Source organism: Vanessa cardui, chromosome 21 (genome assembly GCF_905220365.1).
Source record: "Vanessa cardui chromosome 21, ilVanCard2.1, whole genome shotgun sequence".
NCBI lineage: Eukaryota > Metazoa > Arthropoda > Insecta > Lepidoptera > Nymphalidae > Vanessa > Vanessa cardui.
In genome coordinates, this window is record NC_061143.1 from 4200341 (window position 1) to 4223690 (window position 23350).

At 32.0% G+C, this 23350-nt stretch overlaps 1 protein-coding gene across 2 annotated transcripts in view; it reads right to left on the reverse strand.

Annotated features, from left to right (window-relative positions):
* LOC124538711 (inverted formin-2) overlaps positions 1 to 23350 on the reverse strand; it is a 104267-nt gene that overhangs the window by 27992 nt on the left and 52925 nt on the right. For both annotated transcript variants that reach the window (XM_047115861.1, XM_047115862.1), the window contains exon 3: positions 8672 to 8699. The gene's annotated coding sequence lies outside the window, so the exon portion shown is untranslated. The remainder of the gene's footprint in view (positions 1 to 8671; positions 8700 to 23350) is intronic.

The window sequence follows — 23350 nt, forward strand, 5'->3', positions numbered from 1 at the left end:
TATTAAGAAGGACTGGAAATTGTATTTTTAATAAACGAATATTATTATAAGTGAAATTAAATTGTCTGTTTATAAGAGTTATTCTTGTTCGAAAATTATTATTCAAATATGTACCGTATCGTATATGTATATTTATATTTTTATTAGTATTAAAAAGTAGGTTGTTAGGCTGATGTGGTCACCACTTACATAGACATTAAAGCTGTGCGAAATATTTTATATTGATTATTGCTAACATCGTCAATATAACACTAACATTAGGATATCTCCTAAGATGTCCCTTTGTGCCCGTGTTTACAATGGTACCCTCGGCCGTTAAACCAGACCACAACAAGTTATTGCTCTTTGGTGGTAGGATGAAGGCTATATGACCCTCATATACCAACCTAAACATGCTTGTCTTCGTGCTATACATCCTATTTATTACATTCAATTGAAATTCCATTTTTGGCTAAGGTTTTGTTACAAGTCATAACATAAACATCCATCACAATGATATTAACGTTGAAAATAACTATCGTTACCCGCGTTATTTATCGTTATTTTGGATAGAAAAAAAATAACGTTATTTTTTATGTCATTTTTAAATTCAATTGCTTATGGTGATTGACACTGTATCCATCATTTTCAAAGTTATGTAACGCTTTGCTTCCGCATGACTGAATACAATTTTATCGTTATTAATCACCCCAAGGTAATTCGAATTTATATATATATCATTACTGTATCATTTATAATAATCTTTTAACTGTTTTTAATTACATGTAAATTAGTAGAGATGAGTAATGAGTTGTTTAGGTTCTTCTCTACAGAATCGCTATTCCAAACCGGTAGAAGCTTTCAATTTATTATATGATTCAAAATATATTTTATTAGCTTTAAATTAATGTTAATATAACACTAATATGCTAATAACTACTATTATGGTGATCGTTTTAATTCCAAGTTGTTTTTGGTCACAACATCGATACATATTGCCCAAGATATCCTACTACCAAATTAAGCCATGTAAATTGTGAACCAGTGTATCATCAAATTCCTGTTGTCATAAACCTGGTGGCAAATATGTATCAAATAGTGCAACACAAACACTTTGAACTGTTATTTCATAATTTCATTAATTAACAATCTATACTAACTTACTAGAATATAGCTGCATTATTTCCAAGTGATAGTAAATTGTACCAATGCGAATTCGGGCCGCATAGCTTATGAGTAAAATAGTTTTTCAACATATTATATTTGGAGACTGTGAGCTATAAATATTTAAAATAAATTACATAGTAGACCACGCGCCGGAAAATTAAATGCATATGTAAGTTGTGCTTATATATTATTAAGCGTTAATAGTGCAATGTTTTAAGAGCTCCTTAGTAGTCCTTGGGCTAAGATCGTCCACACAAACACACTTTAAGCTATATTGAAGGGTTTTATTGCTTATAATAGAATTAAACTAATCATTAAATACAATCCTAATAAAAAAATCCTTTCATACAATATCCTGAATTTATGTTGTATACTGACACTGCCATCATATAAAACAACGAATAGGTGAAGTTAAGTTTAGGACAACGCATTGAAATTATTTGCTGTTCGTAGTGTATTTATAAATAAAATAATCCTTACATTTTTTTATACATATTTAACTATATCCTATATCTTTATCTTTGCATTCATCAGTCAGTCCGAGCCTTGAAATATTTTTTAATAGAATAGCTACATACATTTAATGATACAAATGAAATAGATTTAACATATGTTTTATTCGGATCATTGAACTTATATGATATCAGTTTCATCTGCCCACAGTGTTCATTACGTACAGACAGACTATCTTGTAACTAATACATTGACTGTAGCGAGGAAATAGCTCGTTGACGCAAATACAGAGGATTGCATCGAGGAAGACGGATCAGATTCACCTCTTATGTTTCCAGGGACATTTTAGCGTTATAACGTTATAACGATATAACGTGATAATCATTTAATGTTAATTACTACAAATAACGTTATTTTAATAAATAAAAATTATGTGATTTTTAAGTAAGATAAAATATGTGATGAGTAAGTATCTACACAGAAGGGTTTGCACAAAAACCTACCAAAAAAATACCACAAAACATTGGGATAGACTCCCATGCTCAATATATATTAATTATTTATTTAACCCTTCTTGAGTATATATTTTGTTTGACATTAGCGTTATAATAAAAACAACTGCCTATAAATTTCCTACTGCTGGACTAAGGCCTTCTCTCACTTTGAAGAGAAGGCTTGGAACATATTGCATCACGCTGTTCCAACGCGGGTTCAGAGAACACACGTGTGGTAGAATTTCTATGAAATTAGACACATGCAGGTTTCCTCACGATTTCCTTAACCGCCAAGCACGGGATGAATTATAAACATAAATTAAGCACATAAATATTCAGTGGTGCTTGCCTGGGTTTGAATCCGCAATCATCGGTTAAGATGCACACGTTCTAACCACTGAGCCATCTCGGTTCTGTTATAATGAAAGTTCGTCTTAAATACGATGAAGTCTAAAGCTGACTCCTTAGTCTGAACTAAGTGAAAACAATGACACATAATAGAACGATGTTAGTGACGTTATTTCTAGTGTAAAATTGTTCTAAGTAGTCTTATCGAAGGGATTTTCCGACGGAACATTCACTAATGTTAGTTCGTATGAAAAGCAAGTCTATTCATAGTGTTTTCTAGTACTCACCTATTACTCATTTACCTAAAATACCAAAGAATTGATAAGTCATCATAAACATTACAATTATTTTTTTTGTCTCGGAAATTAGATATTCTCGCTTTTCTCTACTATAATATATATTATAGTAGAGAAATATATTATATGGTACATATATTATACATGTAATTTTCGTCTTTAATCACTGTATTTGTTGATGAAAATCGAATTAAAATCCTTTGCGCAGTTTAATTATGAGAACGCAGACGTGATGCGACTTTGCATAACGGTCAGGATATTTTCCTTTTACAACCTGATGGTAGTTTTTACTTTCACTATTGCAAAGGAAGTGTACTGCTTCTGTTATTTGAATGCTATTTTAATGGGATACAAATACTTTATTTGTTCACAATCCATATCAATAATTGATTATCTGATCAACATATTGCTTATGTCTATATAATTAAGACTATTTTAATTATTACAATCAAACTTTATCAAAATCGGTTTAGTATACGCCAACATAAAAATAACGATAAGAACGATAAAAAAGTTTGCATTTATTTTACCACTGGCAAACTAAATGTACATCTATTTTGCCAGTGTTAAAATAAATCAAAATCTAAACAAACAAAATCGATAAGTAAACATTTTTCATATGGACCCCTAAACTGGTTCCATCAAAGGCCATCGTAAGTGGGTTAGTTGCATAACCAACCGGTAGCCAAGGTCTTTGCCAGATGAATTGAACCGGTGATCGAAACGCCATATGATAGACGACATACAAATTATTATTATTTTTCTCTAAGTAAGTTGTCCAGGGAATACGTCATTTGTGCCCATAGATATAAGAATATCTTAGACGTGTAAGGCTGTCACAATTATTCATTCATTCACTCATTCACCCTTAAACTGTTAACTAAATACGGCAATACATTATACAATATTACTTATAAAAAAGAAATGTTTTTAAATAAATAAATATTGGACAACATCATTTACATTACTCTGATACCAATGTAAGTAGCTAAAGCACTTGTGTTAAGGAGAATCAGAAGTAATGACGGCACCACTAACACCCAGACCCAAAACAATATAGAAAAGTAATGAATTTTCTACATCGACTCGGCCGGGAATCGAACCCACAAAACCGAAAACCAGTTTTGTGTGTTTTTGAAATATTTTAGAAAAAAATCGGTGTTTTTTTATAGCTCCTGTAGATATAATAAATCAACAATTAATAGAAAAAACTTATACAGATACGATTATAGATGTATAAATTATGTATTTATGCTGTACATAAACTAGGTCTTTATCAATGGCGCCGATATCTCTTATCAGTAAAATCAAAACCTCAGCCAGAGGTCGTTTGGCTTGACCATAATCAGCGAAGTGACGCATCGCGGTCAATGAGCACTCTGAGTTTAACGGTTCTTGGATGGACAAGAGCCCATTGTTTTGCTACTAGGGAGGGAATAGGGCTGCTATCTAATTTATTATATTAAGTATTAATTATTTTATATACCAAATTTATATATACAATACGAACATACAATTATAAGTTATATTTTATGATGTAGGTTATTTGTCAAGCAAATGGGCCACCTGATGGTAAATGGTCACTGCCAATAGACAAAGGCGCTGGAAGAAATATTAACCATTCCTTGGATCAGCAATGCGCCACCAACCTTGGGATCTAAGATGTTAAATCTCTTATGCCTGTAGTTACTGGCTCACTTACCAGTTTCAAACAGAAACTTAACAATGTTGAGTAATATTGTTTCATGGGAGAATATCTGATTAGTGGGTATATCTACCCAGACAGGCTTACACAAAACCCTACTTACCCTTACTGGTCAAATCAGTTATGTTAAACTCTGCGACAAAAATGATTTTATACTTATTGAAGTAGTTAGCAAATCTTCATCGGCGATATTTTCATTGGTTGATTATTTTCACAACGACGAGAGCGTATCATTAAATTTTATTTTAATGGCGTATATAGTTCATTACCGATTAAAGAGTTAAAACATACAAATCTGTATTTCAATAAAGAGTATTGCATTCTATTCAATTAACCTAAGATTTCCTTTTACAATAGAGAAGTAACGGCATTTAAATGTATTTCTATGAGTTGGGACATACTTTTTCTGAAAATATGTATTCGAGTTTCCATCACATATTATGTGGTTTACAAGCATTTAGTGCAGCTTTTTCATTTGACATATGCGGGCTTTATAGATTCTTACCCCACTAAGCATGATGTAAATTAAACAGATACAAGCTTGTTCGGGATTGAGTCCTTAATCTTAGGAATATTAGTCAGGAATATATTAACTGTGAGTTCCGCGTAAGTTAGTCAGTCAAACTAAATGTTTATCTTAACATAATGGTACACGTTTTAATCCTTTGTTAAGTGATATCATTAATAGTCGTTTAACGCCACATTACAAGCCAAACGGGTATGCAAATAGACTAATTGCCTTGCAAAAATACTTGATAATCGATCAACGAGTTTTAATATGTATCATTATGATGCTGTATATATCAAATGTTTAATGAAACGGAACGTGCTTATAGGGTCGATGGTTCTATCTTTAGCTGTTTTAATTCATATTTTTATTCAAACATATATTTTTTGTGAATAATTTTTTAATATTTCTTAAATGTTAAACGCTCAAGTTACGACTGTATAAAATCATTTTTATATAATAAATTTAATTTACATTTAATCCAATATGCATGTGTGACGTTTCCAAAGTGATTAATTATATGAGCCCATTTGAATGTAGGATGTTTAGATTATTACTTTAATTGGTATCCAGTTCCGTTCTTCTCAAAGGGATCCTTTTCTTCTATAATATTAACGACGTGTCTATTCTATATCTGAGCTGAGATGGCCCAGTGGTTAGAACGCGTGTATCTTAACCGATGATTTCGGGTTCAAACCCAGGCAAGCACCACTAGATATATGCATGTGCACCTGCATGTGTCTAATTTTATCGAAAATATGCCACATGTGCATTCCAACAAACCGCATTAACGGGAGAGGAGGCCTTATCCCAGCAGTGGGAAATATGCAGGCTGTTACTTTACTTTACTTCTATTCTATATCAACATCACCTCACAATACATAAAAGAAGTATGAAAAAAACGTCCTTTTTCACTGATCTATGTTTCTGCTTAGCCCGAGTCAACCGTTTGCAATAAATGGGCTATCTCATCCATATATTTTTGTTTTATTTTTAATCAGTGTTGACTGGTCGATTTTTTTATAAAAATCATATTGATCTATGATACAAGGATAAACCAAGACACATAAAGTATGGTATTACGATTGATTTATGTTTTTTTTTAATATATTGGTCTTATTGACTTGTGGGTTATCCCTTAACAGCCAAAAGAATATATTACGACACTTTTTAATGAAGCTCCGGTGGACTCGCCTTTGCATAGAATTCGAATATCATCAACAAGCAAATAAGGCTTTTTTAAAAAATAAAAATATATAAATTGGTAGGTGGAAAACAGTATTGATTAATTATATTATTGTTATGACTATGTAATTAAATTGTTTACAGGAAAGTTACTTAATATTCATATTGGAATAAAATTTAATACTCATGATTTTTAAAGTACAACAAATGTTTTCTCATGACACACAGACATACATAGATCATGTTATATTTATCGTCAGTATGAAAAAAGTCGACATAATGCCGCAACATTACTTTTGAAAAATGACAGTTAAAATAAAAATAAAAATTTAAGGCGCTTAAGCTTTTCTTTTCCATGAAGGTATGAAAAATTTAACTCTGCTTTAAACAAATTTGGTACAATAATTTCTTGCCCCCTTAAATGGTTTTTTCTAATGATATTTTATAGGACGTATGTGAAATTCATAGCTGTGTCACTGGCAACCCGCGACCTTCGTTACGGATCAATTTTTTTAATTAACTAATCATATTGGCCCGTTTGAAGAAAAATAAAAACAAATACAACTTATAATAAATTATATATTAATTAGTATGATAAACTTTCAAGATCACAGCTAACCCTAAACACGACCGGAAACGTACACTTGAATCGAACGCGCGTTGCATTCGCATGTACCGGATGTGGACGACCTACACTATCGTTCGTAATCCGCCATTACACTTACAATTGATTTAGTGTTCCTATTTTAATTTTAAACAAAGCCGATAGCATTTGAGGAGCTATACTAATCTCTAATGTCATGATTTTGGTACAAAGCAAGCTTGAGCCCCAAAGAAGAGGTTTTACCCAAACCTTTATGGGTAGAGCTGAGATGGCCCAGTGAGCTGAGATGGCCCAGTGGTTAGAACGCGTGCATCTTAACCGATGATTGCGGGTTCAAACCCAGACAAGCACCACTATATATATGTGCTTAATTGTGTTTATAATTCATCTCGTGCTCGGCGGTGAAGGAAAACATCGTGAGGAAACCTGCATGTGTCTAATTTCATCGAAATTCTGTCACATGTGCATTCCACCAACCCGCATTGGAACAGCGTGGTGGAATATGTTCCAATCTCTCTCCTTAATGGAAGAGGAGGCCTTATCTCAGCAGTGGGAAATTTACAGGCTGTTACTTTACTTTACTTTTTTTTACTTTTTATGGGTAGACGAAAAATAGTATTGTTATTGAATAACTAAAGGTTTTCCTTTTATTTATTTTTTGTATTTCGAAGATCATTGACCCGAAATGAAGATATTCAACATTCTGAACTAGAGAAATCATTGAAATACTAATTATTTTCTTTTGTAAACTCGTACACATATGTCACATGCTTAATAATTAAATCTTATATCTATTAATATTTAAATCTTAATCTACTTACTTATAAATTTAATCGTAACTTGATACAATTTCGTATGTACGTAATATACATATGCATTTTTATAAATAAAGTCAAGAGACACTTTTTTACTGGTAATATATTGTGTTTGACTTCAAATAAGCTCTTATTCGATGTTGTCAACAATATATTTAATCATATATAGCATTTAATTAATTTTATTTTAAATTATTATCAAATGTATTCTTTAACTCAGATTTTTTTTTGTCTTTAGAGCTTGAATTAAGTAATTAATAAAATTTATAATTGTGTTACTCACTCGTATGTATTTTAATCTAACTTATCGCATAAGGGACAGCTTCCAATCGAAAACATACTAGCGATCGCTTACTTTTAACAACTTAAAATATTCTATCTAACTCCAGGTGTTCTCAATGCAAAATTTGCCAAAATTAAATTTGTCACAAAGTCATAATCCAAACAGATGGCGTTGCAAAAATTAAAAGGATACCCGTTGCCTTTGTCTCGACCAACAATCTTCAATGTAGGAAGCATGGTATGACCAATTACGGTGTGAACACCATTTGAGGTATGGCGGAGGGGGCCTTGTGTGTAATTATGGCGAGAAATGCGCAGATTTACCATTTAAGTAGTTAAACATTGATGTTAGATATCAATCACGCCCGAGTAACGTGTCATTTATAACAAAAGAAGGATATTATTAGTTGATGTTTGTTTTGTCAAGTATTGCAAGTTGGAATTAAATGGAATTCCTGTCATGCTGTATAAATTATAACGAGCTATTTTAAATATTTCGATCAATCCAGTTTGCTTTTGATTAAACTCAGAAATACTTTGATAAGTATGTATTGGTTTGACTTAAGGTTCAATTTTTAAGAGATAATTTGATTCTTAGCACCTTTCAGCTTCGTAATATTGTGTGTTGAAAGACATATAGGGAATATAACGTTTGAAGAAAGATTAAATCAAATCAAATAAATCAAATTCCTTTATTTAATATAGAATCAATACGATCATTTATTGATTGTCAAATTAAACACTACCTATAAAATCGGTTGTAGGTAGTGTAAGGTAACAGCATTCAATAAAAATGTTATATGTGTGGAATTAAATTGTTTTTTTTTGTACTCACTTGTATTATATCATGTCCCAGAGCGCGTCTGTAACAAAAAAAGACACATTAACATGAATCATTTATTTAAAAATAAATATTGTTAGTTATATCGAAAAAAATACACATTGCTAGATTTGGCTTTCCAAATATTCTGAATCTTTTTATCATGGTAATTAGGTACCCGCTCATCATATATTCTACCGCCAAATAACAATACTCATTATTGTTGTGTCCAGGTTTGAATGCCAATTTCCAAATCGGTCGTGCATTGGGGTTCTAAGGAATAGTTAATATTTCATACGGTACCAATGTTATGCCATGATGGTAATAGGCTATTTGACTGGTTTAAAATCCATTTTATATTATTTAGTAGAAGTTAAGGAGCCCAGTAAAAGTTGTGTTTTTTATTTCTAGTACATATTTGCCGAAAAATATCATATTAAAAATTCCATATTTAAATAACGCGCAAAAACGCTACTTGGACAATATGGCGCTGCAATGGGGTCGGTGACTTCACTTTCCTGTATTTTAATCTGTGGTACATATAGTAGAAAAGCAAAGTTTACAAGAAAGTGACTTCATCGTAAGCCCGACCAATCAGGAGCGTTTTGTGTCACGTGACAAACGTTTGAAAAAATGCATTTTTATATTTTCAACTTTCGTTCGTAAATAACCATTTTTAAACTCACAATATACACTGATTATAATAATTCACAATTTATTTTTATATATATTTACAATTCGGTTTTGGTGGTAATGAAAAAATATCATGAGATAATCTATATGTGTTACAAAAGTGGCACATCTATTAATCTAACTAAAAAATTCTATCCTGCTCCTCATACAGTCAGCTTACACGTAAAACCTTTATAGTTTCCTACTTTACAAAAATGTCCTCATTGCACTTTGTTGAACTGATTTCTCCAAAAATCTATTTTCTGCTTATCTTAACTCCAACGTTATTGGATACGACGACTTACGAAACTTTCACCAATTTTCCTTATCTTCATGATTCTTAGCGAGCAAAGTGTAATATTAGGTAATCGCCTATTTTTAACTAAGTTACAAATGGTTCTTTCTGAGTTTGTATGTTACGTTATCCTTGCAATTAATATGAGAATTATATTAATAAGATCAGATTACGAAATAGTTTTCCTCATCAAAGAGCAACTAGAAATAGAACAAAGAGGACTACCAAAGAAATTCACTTGAGATATTCTGTAAGAGGAACTCGAAACTCACCCCAGAATACGATCGTGAAATGTCACATTGTTCATAAAATGAATTGTATATACGTATCAAAATGGTGGCTTCAACGCATTACAAATAAAAACGATTCGATCGTAGACAATATGGACGAAAAACCAGTTAGATAAAATTTTTGATCTCGACCAATTGGATCTTGTTGTGCCGAAATATACTAACAGAAGCATCGATATAGGGTACAAAGAAAACTTATGAAATGTCTTTAAAACAATATGCATAACATTTTAGTTATGTACTGTACGGGTACTGTCACTATAGTACTTCATTCTTATAAACTTTTACTGGTATTTATATCGCTTTTCAACCGACTTCCAAAAGGAGGAGGTTATCAATTCGTCTGTATTTTTTTTTTTTTTATGTTTGTTGCCTCATAACTTTTCACTGGGTGGACCGATTTTGATAATTTTTTTTTGTTTGAAAGGTAGTGCTTCCCGTGGGGTCCCATTTTTTTATTTTTTTTCCGATGGTGGTATCCATGTGAAAACGACATAAGTCTTAAATTTGCATTATGTATATGCGCGACAAATAGGTGAATAACTGAAAATCACGTTAACCAATTTTGATAATTCTTTTTTTATTATAAAATATATAATTCAAGGGTAATTTGGTGAAAGTTTGGTAAGGTTCTGAGCACAGGATCCATGACAAAGTAACGGAACGGAAGGGAACGGAACAATTCTGAGGAGCACGTTAGCGATACTCGGTCGAATCTTTTATTTATAGGTTATTTGGATATTTGAGTCACCTTCCGTAATGTGGTTATGTTTATGTAATTATCATAGTCGAATATTATAATCAACTAGCTACCCACCCCGGCTTCGCACGGGTGCAATACTGATACTAAATATACTACAGAATTTGTTTATATACGACATCACATCGCAAACTTCTAAAATTATCAGTGTTTCTTTACTATATTGTTCATGTTTTATATACACAAACCTTCCCCTTGAATCACACTATCTTTTAAAAAAAAACCGCATCAAAATCCGTTGCGTAGATTTAAAGATATAGGGACAGAGAAAGCGACTTTGTTTTATACTATGTAGTGATGGAACTCCTATACGGCTCGCAGTTAGGGTGCGATATGGGGCAGAATTTCTTACTATCTTTAATCAAATTTTGTGTATGTGATGTTATGTCATATGATGTACGAAATATAGTTGGTCTTTTTCAAAGTTTTTTTGCTGAGTTCGATTACAGCTCTTTCGAGGGATCCTTGTAGTTTACGCCGCGTGACGTATTAAATCCGCATTTTCGAAAGTCTATTTTTGCTTTATTCGCAAGTTTCCTTTGAAATTGTCCTCGAAGTAGTTTCTCACTCATATAAACGGAACGTTTAATCTATCCATATTAAAAAAAATTAGTTAGTCAACATCAGCTTCACTTAAAATAAAAAAATAAATAAAATTTTAACAAAAAGAAAAACCGACTTCAAACAAAACACTATTTTAAAACAAATGAATATGCACGAAAAAGTAATAAAAATAATTGCGTATTCAACATATTTTTAGAGTCTTCCTAAGTTAAATGAAATGAAAAATATTAGACTACTTAAAAGTCGATTAACGATTATATCATGTAGTTATAATTATTGTTATATTTGGAGTCGGTGTCAGCCAATAAAACCCTACAGTATATCTATCAAAAAACAATACGAGAATACTTTGACAAATATGTTTTTTACAAGTTACCTTTTACACAATAATATACTGGATCAATCAAGGGGCTCGTATCGCTTCTTTCTTTTGATTGTTGGGGCAAGGGCACCGTGGCTGACACCGGCTCCAAATATACCAATAACTATAACTACATGATATAATCGTTAATCGACTTTTAAGTAGTCTAATATTTTTCATTTCATTTAACTTAGGAAGACTCTAAAAAATATGTTGAATACGCAATTATTTTTATTACTTTTTCGTGCATATTCATTTGTTTTAAAATAGTGTTTTGTTTGAAGTCGGTTTTTCTTTTTGTTAAAATTTTATTACAATTTTGATCCACACATGATTGATAAATAATATCATATCAGTTCAAGGTAATTGTTATGTATATGTATATTTGCTTCTCCAGTAGGTCATAGGAATAGCTTTTGTATATTTTATTGTAAAATTTTTCGCATCGAAATTTTTCGTGTTCTTTTGTTGTGTAAATTATTATCGTATATATGAGTGTTTTAATAATAAATATTATTTTTTTATTTTATTCTTTTCCTTTGTATGTACATATATAATTATATTAGTAGTCGCAGCTTCTCACGCGTTTTAAGTGTTGGTTTTCTCATCACTTATGTCCTTTCTTGGAGTTCAAGTTTGCTTCAAACAAAATTTCATCAATATCGGTTCAGCGGTTTGTTCGTGAAACAGCGACAGACAGAGTTACTTTCATATTTATAATATGAATAAATATTTAACTTATTATGAACAAATAAATATACAAAATGTACACAACACATACATGTATTTTAAATTATATTAGATAACACAAATTAAATATAAACACGAATTATTATCCAAGTGACATTGCGCAGACAAACATATGGATGATATGCAAAATACAACCTTCAAGTTTACTAGGTCGAAGCAAACAGACAAACATCAAATAAACACTTCCGCTTAATTTGTACCTCTAATTGCGTTCAAGTAGGTTAAATAAGTATGAAGAGTTTTATATTTAACGTGTTTGCCATGAAAATGAAAGTTTAACTATTATACCATAAACTTTATGAGTCAAGATCGCTCTGCGAATGGGACACTTGGACCGATTACAGGTTCAAATCCAGACAGTACTTTTTATTATTATATATACTTGCGTTTATAATTCACCAGCTCATTAAACCCCAGTTTATCAAGCACTTTTGAATCGTCATTTAACAACTCTATTGAGTGAAGTTATCGCCGGTTCGGAAAGTAGATTCTACAGCGAAGAATCGGCAAGAAATTCAGTAGTTACTCTTTTTCAACATTTAAAAATATATTCATGTTAGTTAAATACAATTATATAATAATAAATATAAATATAAATATGAGACAACATCACATACATTACTCTGATCCCAATGTAAGTAGCTCAAGCACTTGTGTTATGGAAATCAGACGTAACGACGGTACCACTAACACCCAGGCCCAAGACAACATAGAAAACTAATGGTAATCTACATCGACTCGGCCGGGAATCGAACCAGGGACCTCAGAGTGGCGTACCCATGAAAACCGGTGTACATACCACTCGACCATGGAGGTCGTCATATATAGCCTGTAATATAACTTTATCAGTCAATATTGCTCTGTAAGACACTGGGACCGCCGATTACAGGTTCAAATCCGGAAATTACTATTTATTATTAGGGTTTTTAATTCATCAGCTGTTTACACCCGGTTCGATGGACATTAAATAAGGTCATCCCACTGGTTAGTGTGATGTAATGAGATCAAAAATATCCCTTAAGTAGAGGAAGCTTTGTCTAGGAGTAGAATATTTATATTATGGCTTGTTGGTATGAAGTAGAAACTATGTTTAAACTCTATTCTAAACAGAAAAGCAAATTGTTTAACAAAGACTGTCTTAATGATAGCATAAAGTCAGTGTCCATTGTCAGCTTTATGAAGATTTAATTCGCAACACACGATGAATAAACTACATTTAAAAATATAAAGGCACAGCCTTTGTTTAATTATGTCTAGGTGGACCGTCAAAACTGAGAACGCGTCGAAGTAATGGCCAATAGTTGGTCCACGCACACTAGTAAAATACTCGGCGAATATAAAGCGTAGCTACCACGCACACTAAGATAATATAGTTTGTCCCTTTGTTTCAGTTATTTTGTAATACGGTATTCTATCTTGTATCTATATCTATTTCTCAAAATACATCATAAAGCCAATCCTTTGCCAGAAGAATTACAATCTTCCAGTGTTATTTATTAACAAACATAAAATCAATCTTCTAATAAATAATAGATAACGAATTGCAACTGACATGTTGTGGTTACTTTTCGATTACTTCTATATCAAAATGGCCGACTCTTTACCATAGACAAGATACTCTTTCCATAGAGACGCCGTCACATATTAATTAGGTTTATTTGTTAATTATTTAGTAGATATAATTACGATTATTAAGATAACATATTTATGCTTCAAGTACTCTAAAGCGTCAAATTATTTAATAATGATAGCTCAATTTAGCTGTTACTCTGTGGACGAGAGCACCTAGTCTTTATAAAGTGCCAGATGTGGACATGTAGGTCAAAAACGCGTCTCACGGCCACCTCTTGTTATTAAATTGTCTAAGTTCATATTTAATAATATAACATTTTTTTATGTAATATTCGATCATGCATTTACGGTACTTGTATATATGAGTTGGAGTAATCTAAGAGTATCAATAGTCATTTATATTAATTATTATTTTAAATTTTAAAGAACAGTTAGGCAAGGTACGCGTCTTTATTTCAAGTCGTGGGTATCCTAAGAAGTTAGTAAACCTCTCACTTCTAAGTCTAAGTCTACAAACAAAGAGGTTTTATTCAAGTCGTAAAAATCGGACTTAAGCGTTTTTTTACTTCATGTTATTTAAATGAATGAATTATGAGATGTTTCAATTTTGAAAATTCTCTAGTATAATTACATTTAGAATAACAACTACAAGGCAACTTCTTGGCCTCCATAGTAAGGTAACGCAATCTGCTACCTTAAAAGATAAATAAAAGGAAGAACGTATCCTTCAAACAAATTGCATATATTAACATATATGATATCTAAAATAGTACTATAGACCTTAAATATACAGACGTTAACGAGAGTAAAACATTTCTTACGTCGCTAATACGTCACTAACCTTGGAAACAAAGATGCCTCTTGAGCGTGTAAAAATTTTAATAAATTATACACCGAAACCTTCCTTATGAATCCTTCTATCTATTAGTGAAAACCGCATGAAATTTTTATCAGTAGTTTTGGAGTTTATTATTGTACATACAAACAGACGCGGCCGGGGATTTTGTTTTTATAATATATAGTGATGTACCTACCCACACATGCTCACACAAAATTTACAATCAAAGAAAAATAATGAGACAGTTTCGTAGTTTTTTTGTTGACTATATCCGGATAAAAACAAACATACAATACCTATTCTTCTTCAGTATGGTATTGGTTACTAGAATCTCAAACGATACTAATTAGTTTCATCACAATAAAGTTCAATGTCCTATTTTATTTCTTATCAGAGACGCAATATTACTCAGATTCAAAACTTGTAATGATAACAGGAAAGCGGTCCAGATATTATGAAACTTGGATGATGAAAGGCTACGTTATCTGCTTTAGTAATGCATATGTTTGTACTGCACATATTTATTGTTTTAGATGTTTTATTTGACTTTTATAAAGAACTAGTTAATGACCGCGGTTTTGCTAGCTTTGCGTCAGGTGATAGCTATAATAATAAAAATATTATTTTTCGATAATTTTAAAAACCAATTTTTGGATTATCAGTATACATCTCGCGCCAATTTTCGTGGCAATCGGTGCAGAAACGGCGGAGAATGAGCTAGGACAGACAGACGGACAGACATGACGAAACTATAAGGGTTAAGGGTAGTAGACTACGGAACCCTAAAAATGGCCTATTTCTTTCCTTAAAGTTGAAGTTTAGTTGGTTCAGTAATTTGAGCGTGAAAAAGTAACAGATAGATTATATGACCTTTTGTATTTGCAATATTACTATAGATAGTGATGGTAGCTTTAGGTGGTTAGCTTGTAAATATTTTTACAGCTGCTAACTTAAGCTGCTTTATATGTTTTTGCTACTATTATATGTGTTATATGTGTGTTATAATTCTACTTGTAAACGTATATAAATATATTTATGTGTTGATATATTTTGATCAGTAAATCGTGAGGTTCTCTATTAAGTAGGACCAATATAAGTTACTAACATATTTCTGTCATAACAATTTTAGTACCAGTCTGTACAAGACACATACAAACATATTATTGTATAATAATAGTGACCACGAAAAAAAAGTTTTTACTCGATTTTATATTTTTTTATAGAACAAGTAACCTATTTTACATGAAGAATCTAATAAAAATCAAGTAATTTCGCAAAGCACGGTAATTTGCTTTCAAATACAGCATTCCCAGAGACAATAACTGGTCTATATTATCTGAGATTATTCGCGGCAGGTTATAAATTAACAAAATCCAAGTTAAACAACATTTATTCGGCTCGATATTACCTAAGTTTCTATTCGCGAAGAATTCTTAATTTAAACCATACTTCTTTCGGCGTGTTACGAAATAATTAGATTGTATGATGTACGCAGTATGACATATACATACTATATATACATGACTAAATCGCCAATTAAGTGCCAAGTCGCTCTAAATAGACAACAAGAAAAGCCTAAATTTAAGAGTGAGTCTCATAAGAATATAAAAATAAAATCAAAATATACTTATTCAAGTAGCCTCTTATAAGCACTTTTGAATCGTCATTTAACAACTATATTTGAAGCTACCGTCGGTTCAGAAAAAAGATTCTACTGAGAAAAACCAGCAAGAAACTCAGTAGTTACTCTTTTTCAACATTTAAAAAATTAGTCATGTTAATTAAATAGTAAGTAATATATCCTGCCTGGAAATCAATAATTATTAATTTCATGCTTTTTTATCGTCTGTATAGTCATGTATTAAATAAAATGCCTTGTTTACCAACGTATTTTTACAAATTATTTGAAATTGAAAAAGAAATAGAACATCTCAAGATTTTACATTAGTACACGCCTTTTTTGAACAACCTGAAATAAATTCGAATATAAAAGGCCTTTGAACCTCTGCATGTTAAAGGTCATTGAGAAGAATCGTCTTTTTTACGACACGACTTGGGAACAAGAACCCCAGGCCATTATAAAAACAAACAATTGTTAGAGAAAAAAATCCGCGGAATTTTGCTTATCGGATCTGAGGTATTTGTGTTCGAACATTGTTGTTCTTATAATAATAAATGTAGGTGTTATACTTCTATATTTAAACAAGTATTTAATTACTATTGTTATTGTACATGAGCCGAGATGGCCCAGTGGTAAGAATTCGTGCATCATAACCGATGATTACGGGTTCAAACCCAGGCAAGCACCACTGTATTCATTTGATTAATTTGTGTTTATAATTCATTTCGAGCTCGGCGGTAAAGAAAATCATCGTAAGGAAACCTACATGTATCTAATTTCATGGAATTTCTGCCACATGTGTATTCCACCAAACGGCATTGGAACAGCGTGGTGAAATATGTTCCAAGGAGGCCTTACTACTACCTACAGTGGTAAATTTACAGGCTGCTGTTTTTGTTGTTGTCATTGTACATTTATAACGTTTTCAATAGTCCATTGTAAATGTGAGCCAAATAGCAACCAATATGTCCGCGGGGCGCTATAAAACTGCATGTTAATTCATTAACACGATATTGTGTTTAAACATTTTGTCCGTCAGTCCGTTTCGACCGCTTCATTGTATGTTAATATTATTGTTACTTAAGCTTCGTGATCGTTTTAAATAATTTTTGACAGACCTATTCCGTGATATCATAACGTTTTTAACGAATGTAACAACAAAAAAAGCGTTTGTGACTTTTATAAGTGTGTGTGCAAGTACAGTCAGAGTAAGAAAACCTTTGTCAGTTTTCAAATTAACTTATTTATTAAGTCTTAAACTCTTAGTACCTTTTGAATCTAAACATCAAATCATTGCGACGCAACATGTCATACGATCGGTAAAGCAGATTATCGCTCATACTGAGCACACGAAAATAGATCTTAAGTTGACGAACCTTTTCTTACCCCGACTGTACAGTATTGTGTACTTGAGTGTGTGCGAATAATAATGCCATGTTTGTAGTGTATAATGATATTAGTTAATATAAGTATTTATAGCCTTTTCCAATGGAAGTAGGAAAAAATATAAATAAACTTTAGCTTTACGTATTTCATGAGATTTGCAATTAACTCGACTATATTGTGCGCTATTTCAGTTCTTGATAATTATATCTTCATTTATAATACACCACATTACATATAATTACTTATTTCCACTTTCATTTTACTTTCGAAATTATGAATACAGTTTTGGCGATGTTCAAAACGCAAATTCGTAGATTAATCCAACTCACGACCAATCAAATCTCGTCCTATGTTGTTTACTTGGCTTTTTTCTTATTACAAATTTAATAGAGTTTACACGCTATATTGATGAAATAGTATTGTACATAATGACATTTAAATCATAGTAGAGATAATAGAAAATCGTAAGAAATGCGAAAATATACATTAGGTTCATCCTTAGTTCTTCTTTCGAATAAGGCTTCATAAAATAACGTGAAACGCACTCATGAAAATCTGTAATGTTTGTGAAGTATTTATTGAACAATTATAGCTTCACGGTTCCATATAGAGTATGTTGCAACTAAGATCACATTTACGCAATTTAAACTCTTAAACATATTTACAAACAAATTGACATGCACTCTTGCATTAACAAGCACATGTTACATGCTTTACATTAGTTGTAACAACAAACAAGTATGCATACACATGCGAAGTGACAAAGAGCTTCATTCAACTTAACTTCCTGCTAAGTTGAATAAATGTTTAAGTAATGTCAATTATTATCTTTACTTATTAGACGTTTAGCCGAGACGGTTCAGTTCATAGAATAAAAAGAAAATAAACAGAAGTTGCAGATTTGATTCCGAGTATGATGTCAATTTTGGTGCAAACTTTTTTTCCAGCGATAAAAAAAAAAGGCAAGCGCTACTGAATTTTCATGTGCTTAATTTGTGTTTATGTATGGAAAGAAACCTGTAGAGCAGGGTGGTGCAATGCGGGTTAGTGGATGCGGTGCAACCTTCTCCTCAGTGGGAGACCATTAGCCTAGCAGTATGTATAGACTGTTACTGCTATGATGGAAATTTTGATGTTCTTTCAATAAACAACTTTTATCCCAATTCAGCTTAAAAGCTGCTTTTGTGTATTTTTATGATTGGAATTTAAACCTTGTACCTATACTAAAATGAATTTATTTATAAAATATAAAATTATAAGTAAATTTCTAAAATGTACTCATTCATTTATTTCATTCTATACTGATGTTATAAATGCGATTTTTTTTTTATCGTAAAGGTTAGCGGACGAGCATATGGGCCACCTGATGGTAAGTGTTCACCATCGCCCATAGACAATGACGCTGTCAGAAATATTAACTATTCCTTACATCGTTAATGCACCACCAACCTTGGGAATTAAGATGTTATGTCCCTTGTGCCTGCAGTTACACTGGCTCACTCACCCTTCATATATATAACTCTGTCTGTTGCCCCTTGAAGCTTAAATCGTGGAACAGATGAAATTTTGAAAAGAGATAGTTTAAGCCTGGGTAAATACACTTTTTTAATTAACCACTCAAGGTAAAATAGAGAGGTTACTGTTTGTGTGCTATAGGATAAGTTTTATAAATTTTGTGTGGGTAAATTATTCAAGATTGGGGCAGTTTTCAATCTCCATGTTATAAGATTAGAGATATTATTTACTTACATATGTATTTATAAATAAAATAATAGCTACTCTATAGGATACATTAAGTTAGATAATCTTAAAGTTTTTTTGTATTTAAATATATGTATTTTAAACTCAGGATCAAAGATCACAAACAATAGATCTCTTTAAGAAAATGCAAATTGGACGACGTTTTTGTGATTTCATAAACCGACACACAAAATAAATTGATAAATATACAAGTTCCATGAGATACATAAATGTATTTTCAGATATGAATAGTAGTTAGTAGTTTTTTTTTATTTTGACAGTCAATAAGTAAATGTAAAGCGATAAATTGAATTAATCACTTCGATTTGATTAATAAATCAAAATCAAAATATTCTTAGTTCAAATAGGCTCATAGAACTTTTGACTTGTCATTTTACAAGTGTTAATTTAAGGAGCTGAGATGGCCCAGTGGTTAGAACGGGTGCGCATCTTGACCGATGATTGCGGGTTCAAACCCAGGCAAGCACCACTACATATATGTGCTTAATTTGTATTTGTAATTCATCATTAAGTTAGATAATCTTAAAGTTTTTTTGTATTTAAATATATGTATTTTAAACTCAGGATCAAAGATCACAAACAATAGATCTCTTTAAGAAAATGCAAATTGGACGACGTTTTTGTGATTTCATAAACCGACACACAAAATAAATTGATAAATATACAAGTTCCATGAGATACATAAATGTATTTTCAGATATGAATAGTAGTTAGTAGTTTTTTTTTATTTTGACAGTCAATAAGTAAATGTAAAGCGATAAATTGAATTAATCACTTCGATTTGATTAATAAATCAAAATCAAAATATTCTTAGTTCAAATAGGCTCATAGAACTTTTGACTTGTCATTTTACAAGTGTTAATTTAAGGAGCTGAGATGGCCCAGTGGTTAGAACGGGTGCGCATCTTGACCGATGATTGCGGGTTCAAACCCAGGCAAGCACCACTACATATATGTGCTTAATTTGTATTTGTAATTCATCTCGTGCTCGACGGTGAAAGAAAACATCGTGAAGAAGCCTGCATGTGTCTAATTTCATCGAAATTCTGCCACATGTGCATTCCACCAACCCGCATTGGAACAGCGTGGTCGAATATATTCTAAACCCTCTCCTTAATGGAAGAGAAGGCCTTATCTCAGCAGTGGGAAATGTACAGAATTTACTTTACTTTAAGTGTTAATTTAAATATAAAGCTAGCACCGATTCGTAAAGTAGACCAGGCAGTAGAAACTGTAAAAAAATCAGTAGATATTCCCATGTAAGTCAGTTACACTATTTAAAATGATATATAAAATATAAAGTTCAATTAAATTTGTATATATCTATCTGGACTTAGTTTGCGTTAGCAATACTGAAATTTTATTTGAATAAATGATTGGAGATCAGATGTGGATGAAAATATTAAGAGAGAAATTGGGCAAGTGTTCTTCTGAAAAGTTTTAGCCCAGCTGTGGGATGCTAACAGGATGTTACTTTATATATAAGGTTACTAAACCTGAACAGCGTTGCCTATTCATATTTAACACTAGAAAGACCAGAGTGGTCAAATGACCCCAATGAAGTTTTTGATCAATCATATTATCAAAACCATAGCACTGAAGTCATTGTCGTTTTATGACTTTTAATATTTCGTCATTGTTTACATTATTCTGATATGTATTTACCGATAGCAAGATAAATACTGATTAAAAATTATTACCTACCTAGAAAGACCGCAGTGGTCATTTGACACTGCGTGCGTGCATTGTAAATATTTACATTTCGTTGAATATACTCGGTGTTGTGGGTAGTTGAAATAAAAGATTTCGTTTCTTTCTTGTTTTGTTCTTGTCGAAGCAAAGACGTATCACGGCTCGCCATAATAATATAATGCCTCATTATCGTTCGCCCTTCTAAAATATTGGAAGTGTTACAAAATTTACCGGACGACCAATCAGATTGTGAACCGGCTGAAGAAGAGAGGCACATTTTGCATTTAGACTCAGAAAGTGAAGAAAGTGATTACAATATTCAGAAATGCACTGAAACCGAAGCTCGCCGCCAACTTGAAGATAATACTTGGACACTCCCATTGAATGAATTAGATACTTTTATTGCAATTATCTATGCTCGAGGAGCCTATGGAGCTAAAAATATTGCTGTGAATGACCTTTGGGACAAGAATTGGGGTATTCAGTTTTGTTCACAAAACATGGCTCGGAATCGTTTCAAAGAAATAATGCGTTTCCTGCGTTTTGATGTGCGAACAGAAAGGGCTGAACGTTTGCAAACAGATAAATTTGCAATGATTTCGGAAGTATGGAATAAGTTCATCCATAACAGTATTTCATGTTACAAGCCCGGTGAAAACCTTACTGCTGACGAACAGCTTTTTTCCACAAAAGTTCGGTGTAGATTTTTGCAGTTTATGGGTAACAAACCAGACAAGTTTGGAATAAAGTTTTGGCTTTGCGTTGATGTTGATTCAAAGTACTTGTGTAATGGTTTCCCATATTTAGGAAGAGATGAAAGCCGTCCACAAAATCAAAGTATAGGCGAGCATGTTGTATTGCGACTCATGGACCTATACTTGAATACTGGTCGAAATATAACAACTGATAATTTTTTCACCAGTGTAAGTTTAGCTAAAAAGCTAATTGAAAAACGTACATCAATAGTTGGTACGGTAAACAAAACACGAAGAGATATTCCAGCTACTATAAAAAATGCATCCCTTAGTTTATATGAAACACATATTCACAACTCTGAAACCTGCACACTTACAGTTTATCAAGGCAAACCTTTAAAATCAGTTATGATTCTAAGTTCACTTCACTCTAATGTATTTGTTGATCCAGAAGAAGCAAAAAAGAAACCGAACACGGTGAAGTTTTACAATGCTACGAAATTTGGAGTAGACGTTATTGATCAAATGGCCAAGAAATATAGCGTCAAAGTACCTTCTCGTCGCTAGCCCGTGCAAGTGTTTTATAATATTTTGGATTTGGCAGCAATTAATTCTTGGATTTTGTACAAAAAACTATCCGAGAAAAAAATCAGTAGAAAAAAGTTCATTCTTGACTTGGCAAGGGAGTTAGTCGGCCAAGATACCAGCTCCCTGATGACACCATCTTCTTCACAGCCCGATAATAGCATAGCCCCAGAGCCTGAAGGAGAACGTAGTGGAAAGAGAAAACGGTGTTACGTGCAAAAATGCAGGAACAAAAGTAATAAATCTTGTATTAGTTGTAAAAAGCCTTTGTGCGGCTCTTGTAATGTAAACAAGGAGCTAAAATGTCAAAAATGTGCCTAATTTTTTAATTTTTTTATCACGTGTTAGATGTTTAATTACTTTTAGGTTATTTTATTTAGTATTAGATGTTAATCAATAAAACTTAAAACCATAATACACGAATAAAACATTACAACCCATGAATGAGTCATTTGACCCCACTTGGTCTTTATAGGTAGTTCAAAATTTCGGTCTTGCTAGTGTTAAACCATGTGTAGCACACAATGGCGACAGGAATGAAGGGTCTATAATGACTGGTATATTTAAGAAACTGACGCATCATCGAACTGTTGTATGTAATTCGATTTCCATACTTATTCATACGCGTACGGTAGGGTTGACGAAAGTTTTTAGAAGTTTTTTTATAAAAATTTTGGACAGTCGTACGAAATTATTTTTTTATATAGTTATCAACTTTACCAATAGATACGGATCCTGTAGAGTATAAGCTACTCATATGAAAAAAAATTGAAATAAAAGAACAAAAGGTGTTAGGTGTGTTAATGTAAGATAATAAGTATTTGAAAAAATGATTTTAAATTTTCCAACGAA